This window comes from Bos javanicus, chromosome 9 (assembly GCF_032452875.1).
Source record: "Bos javanicus breed banteng chromosome 9, ARS-OSU_banteng_1.0, whole genome shotgun sequence".
NCBI classification, from domain to species: domain Eukaryota; kingdom Metazoa; phylum Chordata; class Mammalia; order Artiodactyla; family Bovidae; genus Bos; species Bos javanicus.
Genome location: NC_083876.1, coordinates 91,844,980 through 91,860,125, shown reverse-complemented (window position 1 = coordinate 91,860,125; position 15,146 = coordinate 91,844,980). Strand labels below are relative to the sequence as shown.

Below are 15,146 nucleotides of genomic sequence, written 5' to 3'. Positions count from 1 at the left end.
GCTTTTCCTGTGACTTGGGGCATTAAAGCCTATATTTCATTTCTTTCTATGATTTTACCACTTAACATTCATTCTAAATATGTTAGTCTAACTCAAGAAGTCTCTCAACCCCTATCTTTCAACTCATTTTTTGGGAACACACACACTTGCCTATGACTTATCCATCAACACTACCCTCGCCCACGTTCCCAACCAGAGGTATTTATCTCAGGTCTTAGCTCCCTCTTAATTCTCTTCCCTTTATTTTCTCTCTCTTTTGTTCTGATAATCACATAAATTCATTTAAACTTGTATATTTACAGTAACTCTCCCTCTAGTGGTTAACGTTTTCATTGAACATTATTATTCTAGTTGGTTTTGCTTACCGATGATTTTTCCAAACCCAACATTTCTATTCAAGAGTTGTGTCTCTAACTTTATTCCTGGCCACTGATACTATATTACTGAGCATTTTTTGCAGCAAAGGTCTTTAAGTGCTACACAGTCCAAGAACGTACTGAGATATTTTTCTAACTTTGTCGCTGTATTTAAAGAGAAAATGTGTCATTAACAACACCAGTTGTAATCCAATTCTGGACAGACTAGAGCTTTGACAAATCTTTGTTAGCCTCTAGTTTCCTGGGCAGGCAGAGTCTCTACTATAAACAGAAGACTGAGGATGACACAGCTGAATCTGGAAGGGGACCCTGCACACTGCTGTTCAACAGCTCAGGCTGGGTCTCACTGCCGCGGACAGCTCTGCCCAGCTACCCAGCCCGGACTGTCCCCCAGCCAAGCCCTCTCTGTGGATTTCTAGTTGGAATCCACATGGGTCCCTGGTTGCCTCACCTAGAAAAACAAAAAGCTGGGCAATACCTGCTTCCCAGCTGCAGACCAAGGCCTAGGAGCCATTCTAAGATGGTCAGGAAGCTACAATTCAGTTGCTCCTATTACAGTTCCCTGATGACATTCCTTAGGCATCTTAGATCAGCTTCCTATCGTAGTGTTACATCTTAGCTGGCTCTAACTGGTTAGCCTGGTCTACCTTCTTGGGCCTCCACACTCTTACAGACCCCTCTTATCTGTAGGGAAGTGGGGGGGCTGGGGGACTTCACAGAGCAAGGACCAATACCATCATCTTGTAATCTGCCCTTCACTGCTCTTTTTTTAATTTTTTTTTTTAACCACACCGTGTGCCATGTGGACTCTTAGTTCCCTGACCAGGGATTGAACCAGTGGCCCCTGCAGTAGAAGAAGGGACCACCGTTCTTAACCACTGGACCACCAGGGAAGTTCCATGCACTTCATTGCTTTTAATTCATGTTACCCTGCCAATGCCCCAACTAGTCCTTTTATTAAATATCATTACTGTTGCCATATGATAATTTTATCTCAGGAAATATTTTTGTAGGAATCCACAAGATAGACAAAAGCACCGTTTTTTCCTGCAGTGTTTCTCCCAACACCAAAGAAAGACAGCAGGAAAAATAGCAAATAAAGGAGAAGCAATTTATTGCATTTATTGTTTATTTACAAATAAACTGTTTCTTTCAACTCTTTGAGGATGGGTTTTATTTTGGGTCTACATAAACTCTACAAGGAGTGAGCTCCAATGGAAAAATCCAACATGAAAAGGTATGTTCAGATCAGCAAAGTTACAAATTACTGGAGAAATGTTCTCTAGGCTTTACTGATGAAAATAACTCACTAGACTCTCTGCTTTATGCAGATATACCCAAGGTAGGAACTCTCAGCTATCAAGGTACTGAAGATTCAGGAAGAAATCACCTAACCAGCCCTGGGAGAGCAGAGGGTTTCTGTTTAGATATAAGTGGTCTTCTCTCTGTACTTACTTACACCTTCACGATATACTTTTAAAGATGTTTTCCTAAAGACCAATATCTACTTTTTATACTGTATGATTTTAATGTTAAGGTTATCATACAGTGGCAGATTTTAAAACATGAATTGTATCTACTGAAATAATTTTTGGAGGTAAAAATATTCACATATGGCCTGCCCCTAGTACAAAACCGCACAAATTTTTTAATTTGATAATAAATTATCAAACTAATTACTAGTCAGATGCAAATATCAGATACTAGTACTCGGAATTCTGGGACTTGAGAACTCTTCTGCAACAGATTTCAAATTTGCTGACATTAACAACTATGGGAATTTCATTATAACTATGAAATAGTGTTTAAAAGCCAAAATCAAAAACAATATCAAAAATAACACATCTACGCTGCTTAACCATGTTTGTAAATTAAGCCAAAGAACTAAAAAGTTGTGTCCGGATTTCTAATGTCATACCTGCAACTGAACAAAGAGAGTTGCTCTGCTTTTAAATCTCTTGTATTTAAAGGCACTGTTAATTTATCTGGTTTTCCCCTTTCATCTCTAATCAGCACCATTCCCCTTACTGGGTGTGGTAGAAAGAACAGGCTTTAGAAAATGACAGAGCTGGGTATGAACGCTGGCCCCCACTAACTGGACCTTCAACTAACTTCTCCCATCTCAGTTCTCTCAGAGTAAAAGGGGCTCATGATGTCTATCCAGTAGGGCTGCTGTGGAGAAAAGGGGTCTCAATGAGATGCTGTGTATAAAATTCACAGTGACACGAAGAGCCAAGTTATCGCATGCCGAGGGCAGTTCGCAAAGTCATTTCACTTCCATGAACCTGTCATGGAAATATAATCTTATTATTATTATTATTATTTTTTTTTTTTTTTAGCAAATAAGGATATAAGGACTCGGGGTAAGGTGGTTTTCCTAAAGCCCACGGACCGGGGAGATGGAGCTAGTCTCCGGCACTCAGATCTACCTCCTGTCTCCCCCTGCAAGAGCAAGAGATCACCTCTGCTCTTCAAATGAGCTCAGCAGGGGATGGAATTCTGATAGGGAATCTCCTTATTTTTCTTATATATCCCACCCTCCTAATGTGAACTGCAAACATGTGGTTGGAATAGCCTTGGCCCCAGGGATGATCAGATCCAACTGACAGTGACGGCAACACTCAGCGGAGGGAGGAGCCTGAGACGGGCAGAACGCTGTAACCTTCTCCAGGAGGAACCGAGCCGTGGCTGCTCCGATCGGGACAGGCAAAGGGGCCGTGAGCTGATTTGGGGGAATGAAGGAACCACTTTCTTGCCTGAATTTGGTGCAAATTATGAATCCTAAAGACCTTCTCTGGGCATTTCCACTTCATCACTGACGATCTTGCTGTGTCCATCAGAGCTGACACAGATGCACAGCAAACCGAGGTGGCCCCACTGCAGCTTCAGGAGGGGCAGCCCGCCCCCTCCCCATATGCCCCCTGTCCCGCACGAAGGCCGGTGCCTTCTGACACTGACTTCCAATGACAGCGACTCCACGAGGTTTCATCATCCAGGACACCCCACACTCACTCATGAACATGGGTAGGGACTTACGGAGAGAGGGTCCAGGTGCTAGAATTTGTCTGAAACCTGCTGCATCCCCTTTTGCATAAAAAGGCCTAGATTTTCAGTTCTAACGTTTGCCTGAAAATAACGCTTGAAATTTGGTTTCCAAAAAGTTGTACACTTGGGGCGAAAAAAATAATAAAAATGTAAAAAAAAAAAATCAAAGTATTTGTTAAAATCCTGATAACCTTGATTGGACACAAGTAATGATAGAACCATCTGTCTTGAGTGCACACAGGCACACACTTCTGTGGCCTCTTGCTGCTGCTGCTAAGTCACTTCAGTCGTGTCCGACTCTGTGTGACCCCATAGACTGCAGCCCACCAGGCTCCCCCGTCCCTGGGATTCTCCAGGCAAGAACACTGGACTGGGTTGCCATTTCCTTCTCCAATGCATGGAAGTGAAAAGTGAAAGTGAAGTCGCTCAGTCGTGTCTGACCCTCAGCGACCCCATGGACTGCAGCCTACCAGGCTCCTCCATCCATGGGATTTTCCAGGCAAGTGTACTGGAGTGGGGTGCCATTGCCTTCTCCTCTTACTTGTAGTTTAAATTTTTTTTGCTGGATTTTAGCAATGTGATCATCCAGTCTGTTACATTACTCTGGATTGCTTCTTATTAACAGGGTCTCAAAATAGTCATCTCATATGGAACAGTGCCCACCTCATACACATTTATCTGAGACTTTAGCACCAACCTATGCCTAAAATCCCTTGTAGCTCAGATGGTAGAGTATCTGCCTGCAGTGCAGGAGACCAGGTTGGAACCCTGGGTCAGGAGGATCCCCTGGAGCAGGCCATGGCAATCCACTTCAGTATTACTGCCTAGAGAATTCCATGGACAGAGGAGCCTGCTGGGCTAGAGTCCATGTGATCCCAAAGAGTCGGACACAACTGAGCGACTACACTTTCATCTCAAAAATCTAGCCCTAAGTAACAGAAATGAAGTAATAACACATAAACTGGGACGATGTCCATGTTAACAAATGGTTTAGCAATTCTGATCAAACTTCTAGAAAATACAAGCTGGTAAGTACAAAGTAACCAAAGCCATGCTTCCCCAGGGTGAGGAGAACAGGTGACACAGGGAAGGGGCGTACAGACAGACAGACACTCATGCAAAAGCGAGAGACAGAGACAGCGTGACTATTATTCAATGTAAATATAAAACATTTCTGTATAACTGACTCACTTTGTGGTATACCTGAAACTCACACAGCACAGTAAATCAACTATCCTTCAATAATAAAACTTTTTTTAAAAGCCTCAGACATAGAAAATTGTTTTTAAGTCTCACCTGAGATTACTGATTTGATCATCAGTCTTTCCATCTTGGAAAATCGTCTATAAAATCATGACATTCAACGTCTCGCATCTCGCAAAGCTACTAAGAGGCGAGCAGAGGATGCCTGGACCCACCCGGATGCCCAGAGCCCCCAGGCCATGTGGGGGTTGGGACAGGCTTCTCATCTGACTGTCCTTTATCTTATGGTTGCTGAACTGAGAAGGAAATGGATTCTAGTCTCCAAAGCCAGCTCAAAACAGCTTGAGAGGAGGAAGACAGCAGGACTCCTCAAGCTATGCAACACTGGTAGCTTCTAAGCAGTTGGCATGAAACCCCCAGCCAGTGCAATGCCAGGCCAGTACTTCTTAAGCAATTGCTCAAAGAGTTTTCTCATCTGACATCTGTCTTCTGCAAACACTAGAGAACTTAGGTGACGGCCAAGGATTCGAGGGTGTGAAGGAAAGTGAGTCATGGGACCGAGGGAGGCACTGGAGGCTGAACGAACAAGAAGAGGGAGAAGAAGGTGGTGATGTACAAAAGAACGTGAGGGAGAAAAGACGGAAAGAATCGAGGGCATCTGTAAAAACATACCTCCGGTTTTCTTCTGGCTCCGTTATTAGTGACAAATATATTTTTTGGACATTTAATATATTTTCACTTTGAAATAATGTGAGATTTGGGCTTCCCTGGTGGCTCAGTACTAAAGAACCCACCTGCCAATTTAGGAGATGCAGGTTCAAACCCTGGGCCGGGAAGATCCTCTGGAGAAGGAAATGGTGACCCACTCCAATACACTTGCCTGGGAAATCCCATGGACAAAGGTCCACGGGGTCGCAAAGAGTCAGAAACAACTAGAGGCTAAACAACAACAAGCATGAGATTTACCAAAGAGTTGTCAAGGACAGTTTCTGTGTATCTTTCATTCCCTTTCCCCTGACGTTAACATCTTATATGACACATACATTTTCTGCTGCCATGTTCCTCATGCGATTATCAAGAAAAGCAGGAGACTGGTTTACAAAATTAATAATCCCATCTTTGCTCTCAGCAGTTAGGAACCTGGGATGGAAGATGCCAAAGACACAAATATCTGCTTGTGTGAAGGGATCCCAGGCAGAGTCCCTCCCCAGCCCCTGACCTCCATGCCTTCAGCCGCCCAGCCCCAAGGATGTGGCAAAGAAATCCTATCAAAGAAGAGAGCACGGGGGAAATCGCCAAATGATTCGAAACAATTTCTCAGAACCTTTTTTTTTTTCTTTAGAGTGAAAGAGGTGACGCCGTGGGGCTGGGACTTTTATCCAAAGGTGAGAAATCTGCTATGAGTGATGAAAGACACGAAAAAGCACTGAGACTCAAATACACTGTCCCTGACGCAGCACAATCAGAGTGTTCATTCAACCATCTCCACGAACACAGAACAAGTAAAGGCCTAGCTCAGAGCTCTCAGCAAGAGCTAACAGCTGAGAGCACCTTTGTGAAGGAGATTTCAGTAAAGGGATGAAGAATCAGTGTGATGATACCCCCACGCCTGGCAGATATTAAAGATAAGATGGATAAAGATCCCCGGTGCCCAAACAGTGGCCAGTCAAAATTAGATGATAATTGCGGCTGTTATTCCTTCAAAAGAAAAGGAAGGAGAACGCAGCAGTTGTGACCAGCTCCCCTGCTGATGCAGAAGTGGCCGGGGTGATGTTCTCAAAAGAGACACACACGAGCTGCCTGATCCCCCCGCTAAAACTGAGCATTCAAACCACTGCCTCCTGGCCCCTCCAGACAGCTATTCATTTTACAAAAATGAGTCTCACACATTTCTGCTTTGGAATCAAAATTTAAATGCTTGTCCCCCCCAACTTCACTTTTTTCCCCACCAATTACAGAAAATAAAACTTTTTGAAATGCTCCGACACCCAGCACACAACATTACAGCTGGTGGGCATCTAGCAACATCCACCCACCACCATCAACGTGGTCTCCTCGCCTCAACCTAGCGATGCGTGCAATCCAGGGAGGGGCGGTCATTCATCCGATGCTCCTCAGTCTCTTAACACATTGAAACACTAGAGCACTGAGAGCCAGCCCCACACAACCTATCAGGCTTGAAGACGAAAACAAACTTCAAGTGCCACTTGATGACACAAACACAGTGCTTGTCTTATTGTAGGTACTTGATGTTTGATTCTGTAATGTTCACCGTATTAAGTCAAGACAAGCTAGATGATTCAGATGTTACTCTGAGGGCTTCCCTGGTAGCTCAGTGGTAAAGAACCAGTCTGCCATGCAGGAGACATAGGTTCGATCCCTGGTCTGGGAAGATTCCACTTGCTGTGGGACAATTAAGGCCACGGGTCATAGCTAGTGGAGCCAGAGCGCCCTAGAGCTGGTGCTCCACAGTAAGAGAAGCCACCGGAGTGAGAAGCCCATGCCCCACAATGAAGAGTAGCCTCCTCTTGCTGTAACTAGAGGAGAGCCCAAGCAGCCATGAAAACCCCAAATATATCAATAAATAGAATCACGAACCCAGAGTTCATCAGTTCCTAAGTGGGGAATCCACAGATAAATGTCGTAAGATCAAGGAGCTCCCTAGAATCATGGGTGACTTTTTACATATGTATCTGTATGATATGCATTTTTCTAAGACGCAATTTTCTAAGTGTCTATATTGACTCATTGGAAAAGACTCTGATGCTGGGAGGGATTGGGGGCAGGAGGAAAAGGGGACGACAGACGATCAGATGGCTGGATGGCATCACCGACTCGATGGACGTGAGTTTGAGTGAAGTCCAGGAGTTGGTGATGGACAGGGAGACCTGGCGTGCTGCTTCATGGGGTCACAAAGATTGGACACAACTGAGTGACTGAACTGAATTGATAGCTTTCAGCAGATTCTCCAATGGTCTGCTCTAAATAATTTCCTAAACAAAGTAAGAGAGGGAAAGCCTAGAGCGGATACGGGAATAAAGTCTCTGACGATGCCCCCACCTTCACTTACCATTACCTTAAATAACATCAATAACTCTGTGCAAGACCATTAAGTCCCCAGTATTCAGTCTAAGTGGATTCTTCTAAAACTTCTTTTTCTTTTAAGCAGCTTTCTGTCTTCATGAGAAGAAAAGACTGTCAAACAAAAGACCACTTTAGGTCACATGTTTGGACAGAAAGACAGACTGGGATGGGTGTCAGGGACTACAGACGCCCGGAGCCAGGATGGGCCGCCAAGACGGACAGACCCGCCCCTCAGCTGCACAGATGCAGGCATGAGATGACTGGTCCGAGAACAAAGGGACTTCAGCGTGAGGCCACCCCATGTCCAGGAGGCTTCCGCTGGGAGCCTACCAGCGCTGTTTACGGAGGTTAGGGGTTGGCCTGAGAAACTCAGACTCCCTCCCTTCTCTCCAAACACCAAAGCTATACTCAAGTCTCCGTAAGTCCTTGTCCAATCTGGGAGACCGAGAAAGAAAGTAAAGATGGAGAAAAGTAGCTAAACACCAAGGAGGATGAGGCTGCGAGCTTCAGGGAGGCTACAACTGCTACAACTTCTCCCACGACCGTATCCAAAAGCGCATGGCCCCTCCTCAACCAGCACAAACACAGGGAACTTGTCGCAGCCCTCCTGGACTCATCCAGGCACCAGGCTCAAGGGAGAGACCTCGAGGAGCAGGCCGAGCGCCCTGTGCACCCCCGAGGTGGGGGTGGCCAGCGGGCTACTCTGTGTGCCTCGGAAGGACCAACACAGCCCTCTGCAATCTCACCGTGGAGAACACGGGAGCAAAACCATGGCCCTGCTGTTCCAAAGGGCAGGAGAAGGAAGGAGGTGCCCGGAACAGAATCCAGGGTGGCTGGTCGGTCATGAGCCTAAGACCAGGCCGCCCGTCCCTGCGGTCTCTGTCGTCAGGGTCAACTCTGGGTGGCTGGGCCCTGGGGCGTCTTCAAGTCGCTCTCCTGTGAGTCATTACCCTGCAGTGTGAGGCCGCGTGTGTCATCACCCCGTCAGCCCGTGGATCCAGAGCCACATCCACCTGGCAGGCCTGCCCGCGGGTGACTCAGCCGCGGCCACCCCAGCCCCTCCTCTCTCGTCCTCCTTGTGTGACTGCAGATGCCTCACCGTGACACCTTTTACTTCTTTCCAGAAAAAAAAAAAAAAACAGGATGAAATGGGAGAGCCTGGAGGGGAGGGAGAAAGCGGGGGACAGGCGGGAGGAAGGGGAGGCTAGGGGACAGCAGAGGAGCAAAGGGAGGCCCAGAGGGAAACTGAGTCAGAGTGCCCACAGGAGCGCCCTCAACAACGCCAGGGCACAAGGGGGAGTGGCTGGGGGAAGCCTGCACCTGCAGCTCCTCTGGGGCTCAGGGTCCCCACCTCATAGATGGAACCAGGAAAGCAGGAGTGGCCCCAGGACTCCCCGAGCTGAGACCCACGTCTTTGGGGGCCCCACACGCCCTGCTGCCTGCATGTGGCGCCTCACCTCCCCTGTGTGCACAGGACCCCAGGGTCATGAAGTACCCCCCAGCCAGCTCGCAGCATCTGGTGGGCCCCCCATCCCGGCCCAGGTTCCCAGCAGGGCGTTTGGGCCGCTGGGCACTTGTTGGGCATCCCCCAACCGGAAGGAGTCTCTGGTTCCAGGTGGCCCACAGCTCAGCCAGCTGTGACTGCCACTGGCCAAGGGGCTCTGTCCAGGGATGTGTTCCTGACACGGACCCCTTGAGGACCCCAGCCCATGGCCGCAGGGATGGAAAGGGAGAGGCCACCACCAGTGAGATTTCTTCGCCCACTGGACATGCCCTTCTGTCCCAGACTAGGCCAGACAACAGCCCGCTCTGGGCATGACGCTGCCCAGCTCATGGGCATCATCACTGGGCGATGCCCTGTGCCTGAGCATCGCCCTAGCACTGAGATCTGGTTATCTTTCTTCCTTGCCTTCTCTCCTTTGACACTGTGGGTGGCATCGAACCCAGCGGGACAGAGAGTATGAATGATCCGTGGCCACAAAGGGTCAGCTATGTCCCTTCCAGCCACTCCCAGCAGAGACTCAGCATCTCCCGGGCATATCAGCCCGAATGATCAAGGACAGACCAAGAAAAGTGGGGGGCTAATATCCTGAAGCTAGGAAAATGGGAAATTCCCCCACAAAAAAATCCAACAAACTACAAAGAGATCAAACGGCCTTGCAGAAGCCAATGAAAATGAACCCCAGTCATTTCAAACGAGTTCACCAACTTGCCACCAAGTGCCTGCTGAAAGGAAACAGGTGTTAGAAATGCAGAATGATGTGCTTGAGGGCTGATGGGAAACTCAACTCAACTTTGATCCTTCTCAGCCTGAGTCCTCTGTGTCCTCGGCGCCTCCCTCTGCCCTGAAGCGATGCTTCTCTTGCAAAGAGTGAACAGTCTACGAGACCCTCTAAGTATCTCACACTCACAGCTCACGCCTGCTAAGGATAAAGGCAAACCTAACATACACCATTTTTATTCAGTCACTTGAACAACCCTTTAGAAAAGGTCATCAATTCAAAATACTCTACCTAAGAAAATTAAGCTAAAGATGGGCAGGTTCTGTCTCCATGCAGGTGACAAAGAGCTAAGAGGACTCAAGGGTTGAGGCCCTTGGTTTCCCATTCTTTTTTATCTCATGGGACAGCTCAGCAGGCTTTGACCACAGACACTAACTTCAGGAAGACTCGGGAGGCAGCCTGGTGACTGTCTCGCATTAGATGAGTAGAATGGAAAAGCATTCAGAACATGCAAATATATGAACCGGTCGGGGAGGGGGACTGCTCGCCCAATAATCCCTCATGTCTGGGCTTCCAGTCATCTAAGATCCTTTCTGCAACACAGGTTTAGGACTACTGTTATTTTTACTTACAGATGAAGACACACAGGCTTATTAGAAAGGCTGGGTACCTTGCCCCAGGGTACACAGTGGTTAAAGCCTGGTGGCTCAGAACACAAATTCCAGTTTCTTACAATGAAATGAAGAGTTCTTTCCATTGTACCACTGCCTGTCTACCTGGAACTGAATCTCTGCAAAAAAATAACTGTCTCACTAATCAGACCCCAATTCATTTCTCAGGGACCAGTTTACTTCAAAGATGCTACCTCTCTGTTCATCCTTTAAGAATTATGTCAGATGGCATGCATTTAGACATTGGTGTGTTTAGTTTCTGAAAAAGGATCACGATTATATTAATCTATAGAATAGCAGCCATGTGGAAAGACTATTTATAAGTAAGTTCTACTTGCGCTTGACTTTTTAACCAAAGCATCTTACAACCAGGAGATCCTGAAATAACACAGGCTACTCAGAGAAAGGTAAAAAAGACATATAATTTAAAATGCTGGAAAACAAATCATGTGACCCACGAATCCTTTTCCTTTAGCTTCTTAGAAATGCAAGCTCTTAAAAGCAAACCATGTGAGAAACTCAAAAGGTTAAGCTAAATGGGTGAGCAGGCATTAAATATTAAATGCAAGTTAAGATCATGCCGGGTACCAAAACCTAATCATCAGTGCATGGCCCTTTTTCTACCTTGAAAAACTAAACAGGACACAATACAAACTAAAGCGATTAAATTGCAAAGAGCACAACACACAGTTGTCAAGGCTCTATGTCTCCAGATTCTCAAAGCTCGCTGTTCTACCAAAACAACGCCTACAAACTGCAAAAATAATCACTGCCAAAGCTGCCCTAGGTGATTACATAAAATTATTCTAAAAAGCTGAAAAAGATTACTTAATCATGAACAATGAAAGTAATAACGCTGCTTACCTTGTAGAAAACAGGTTTCAGTCTTGTGGGTTTTCTTTCAAAGCATTAAGCCCAATACAAGTATGCACAATGCTCCAAGAAAATTTGACAAAGCCTAAAATTATTTACTGTCTTCAAATTATCCTTCTCTCTTTTCAAACATCTTTTACAGAGCAAATATTCAAAATTTCCCTAGTTCTTTCTGATTTCTTTATATTTCAAAAAGACAGGACTATTATTTCAGACATCCATTTAGAGACCTATGCAACCCTGGAAAGAGAGAGGACAAATTGATAATGCCACCAAATAACGACTATCTGAGGATTCTCTTAACCTGAGCTATAAAGAGTGCTTGGAGAGTACTGCCAGGATCCTTCTGGAAAGAAAGGCTTATCTTCTCTGCCTAACCGCCTTGAAACATTTCAGAGGAAAAATCAACTTTCAAGACAGAGAAAAGAAAACCACGCACGCATGCCTGCGTTTGGATCCGGAACCCACATCCCTGAGAATCAGATCCCTCGGTTTACTTACGTGCTGTACTTAGACAGGAAAAGTTCAGAGAAATCTGCTCCCTCTGGGAGCAACAATTCCATCTACAGTCGGCTGTTGGGAAGTGAGTATGACAAGCGTTCTCTCTCACTCTCATCCCAGGCGGAGGGGGAAAAAAAATCCCAAACTGCTCTTTCAAGTCACATTCACAAGGGCATCCTAGCGCCACCAAGCTCTTCCTCCAAGGCAGCCGGGGGGGTGGGGGTGGCTGCGGATTTCCACCTCACGCCCTGAGCCCGCTGGCTCTGGAAAGGTGCCAGGTCAGGACACATAGGGAGACGGTAGAACCACCACCCACCAGTGCTGCATCTTCCCAGCCAGCTCAGAGGCAGCAAACCGCACCAGCAGGCTTTCTGTGGGGACCGCTTCACACACCTCAAGTTCCCAGAACAAACCAGAAACTCCTTCAACCCCCTCACCCCCCAAAGAAACTGTTTATTCCTTTCAAACTCCAAACTGTTATAATAGTGCAAGCTAATTGCTAACAATACTGGGGGGGGGGGGGGGAGGCCCCCACACAGGGGAGGGTGACGGGGCACACAAAGAGCCGTGACAGTAATAGGCACCCTTGAGGAGAAAGAAGGCAATCAATTATAACCCATTTGCAGAAATTGTGGGGCTGTCAAAAGCCCTACTTACAGCTGCGCTTCATCAAGCCAGGCTGCGTTTGATTTTCAAGGGAAATTATTACTTATTCTCAAATCTAGTATACGGTGAGTAAAATACCCCCAACAGCCCAGGTTCCACCAGGGTCTTATCTGTACAGAAGTTAATGACCCCCGAGAGGGCTAATGGGCCAGCATGGGAAGCCCAGGAAACAAGGAGGTCTCCCCTCTGGGGAGTGACCACCTCCTGTGGGCACCAGGGGACATTGCCAGGGCCATCGGACACTGGGCACGCATCACTGAACTCCCAGATCACCATTTGAAAAACAGACAAGCATTGCTGTTGGATGTAACCCACTGTTTCCTAGGCGGCTAAAAATAACAGAAATTTTATTTTTTAATTCTTCAGTTCAAAACCTCCTTTTCACTACCATCCATCGCAGTGATCACTTCTGATGATCACAGATTCTTCTCTGCCAAGGAACAAAGAATATGTAAACTCAGTAGCTGCAATGCATTTGCCAGAATGTTTTAAAAATGTACTGACATCCATTATTATTGGTAGATATCTTCAGATTCGAAAAAGATGAGATGATAACTGCTCTAGACTTGAGAGGAATTTGACGGCAAGTGCTTAACATGCTAATATTCTTTTTTAATATTTCTTTCTTCTGTATTCCTTGGCATTCCTTTGCTTTACCCTTGAACCATTTTAGCAAAATGAAAATGAGCTCAGAGGGCTCCAATTTCAAGCTGAACCGCATCTTTCACTCCTAAGTTTCTAACTGATGCCCCGATGCTCATTTTATAAACCTTTGCTTAGTTATGGTAAGTGCTGTTAAGTAATAGAAATGGAAATAGCCTCAACATGGTAACTTTCTGCAGATTTATTGGACTGAATCTTAACATAAAACTTGGAAAAGCATTTCCTTCTTAAGAATTGTAACATGGAACTCAAACAGATTATAGCAGAGAGGAAACCATTATCCCTAATGGCATCAATGACTCTCCCCCACCCCCGGGCCGCCACCCTGTGCCAGTGCCCCCAGGCACACGATCTTAGAAGCCTAGCTTCTTGAGGGTTTCCTTAGCATTTGCCTTGTTTAAAAAATTTAAGAGAAATTTCCCCAGAGGTACAATGGATGAGAATCTTTCTGCCAACACAGGGGACACAGGTTCGATCCCTGGTCTGGGAAGACTGAGCCCCTGTACTGCAACTACTTAAGCCCATGTGCCTAGAGCCCCAGCTCCGCCAGAAGAAGCCACGGCAAGGAGAAGCCCAGGCACCACAATAAAGAGTAGTCCCTACTGGCCACAGCTAGAGAAAGCCCACATGCAGCAACCAAGACACAGCACAGCCAAGTATAAATTAATTTTTCTTTAAATTTAAGACAATGCAAGCCAAACACATCCATTTGATGCTCTAGGATCCACTGCTTCATACATACACATGCATGACGAATTTGAGCTGTAACACTGGATTCCCAAAAGTAAATAACCAACCGGAGTTGGAACAGAGCAGAAAGACTAAAAATCCGTATGACTTCAGTTTAGTAAAAGAAATTGCCTCCTGGGTATAACCAGACCAGTGAAAGCAGTTTAGGAATTGGTTTGCATGAGGAATTGGGAAGAAAGAGAAGGGAGATTTTGGAGGAAGTGGATAGCGAATGGGGTAGGAAGAGGAATTCAGGGGGTGAGAAAGAAAAACAGGGAAGAGAGGTAAGGACCAGGTGCCAGGAGCCACCAGAATCGGCCCTGAAGCTGGTAAGCTCTAACCCCATCCCCCCAGCCCCACTACGAAGGCCACCAGTCACTCGAGGCTGTGCCACTGGCCATGACGAAGGGACCAGCTCCTGGCAGCATTAGTTTAAACCCAACCGGGGTGTGGCCAGGCTGTATATTTTATTCAAATGCCTGTGATGGTTTATATTTCCTCCATTCTTGCTTTGTATTTAAGATGAAAGTGAGAGAGAAAAAACATTAATAATCTCAAAGTCAGTTAAAACTGGACTCTGTACTAAAAGACATCATGTCAGACAGACTACTCCTGAAAGGAAAGCTGGCTGCTGCTGCTGCTAAGTTGCTTCAGTCGTGTCCAACTGTGCGACCCCATAGACGGCAGCCCACCAGGCTCCGCCATCCCTGGGATTCTCCAGGCAAGAACACTGGAGTGGGTTGCCATTTCCTTCTCCAATGCATGAAAGTGAAAAGTGAAAGTGAAGTCGCTCAGTCGTGTCTGACTCTCTGCGACCCCATGGACTACAGCCTACCAGGCTCCTCTGTCCATGGGATTTTCCAGGCAAGAGTACTGGAGTGGGTTGTCATTGCCTTCTCCAGAGAGCTAAGAACAGTTAAAAACGCAGGAAAGGAATGTGACAAGCATTGGTGAGGATGTGGAGAAATAGGAGCCGTCATACATTGCTGGTGGGAACAGGAAACGGGTGCAGAGTGGTCTGAGCTCAACAGTCGGACTGCTCCGCAGAAAGCTAAACAGAGAATTACCACATGACCCAGCAATTCCACTCCGAGTGGCATACCCAAAAGGAG

General features: G+C 46.4%; 1 protein-coding gene across 6 annotated transcripts in view; it reads right to left on the bottom strand.

Moving 5' to 3' along the window:
• TIAM2 (TIAM Rac1 associated GEF 2) overlaps positions 1–15,146 on the bottom strand; it is a 239,432-nt gene that overhangs the window by 34,772 nt on the left and 189,514 nt on the right. The window contains exon 1 of one of the 6 annotated variants that reach the window (XM_061428390.1): positions 11,977–14,850. The exons of the other annotated variants lie outside the window; for them this stretch is intronic. The gene's annotated coding sequence lies outside the window, so the exon portion shown is untranslated. Of the gene's footprint in view, positions 1–11,976; positions 14,851–15,146 lie in introns of those variants that run through there. 6 annotated transcript variants of the gene reach the window in all.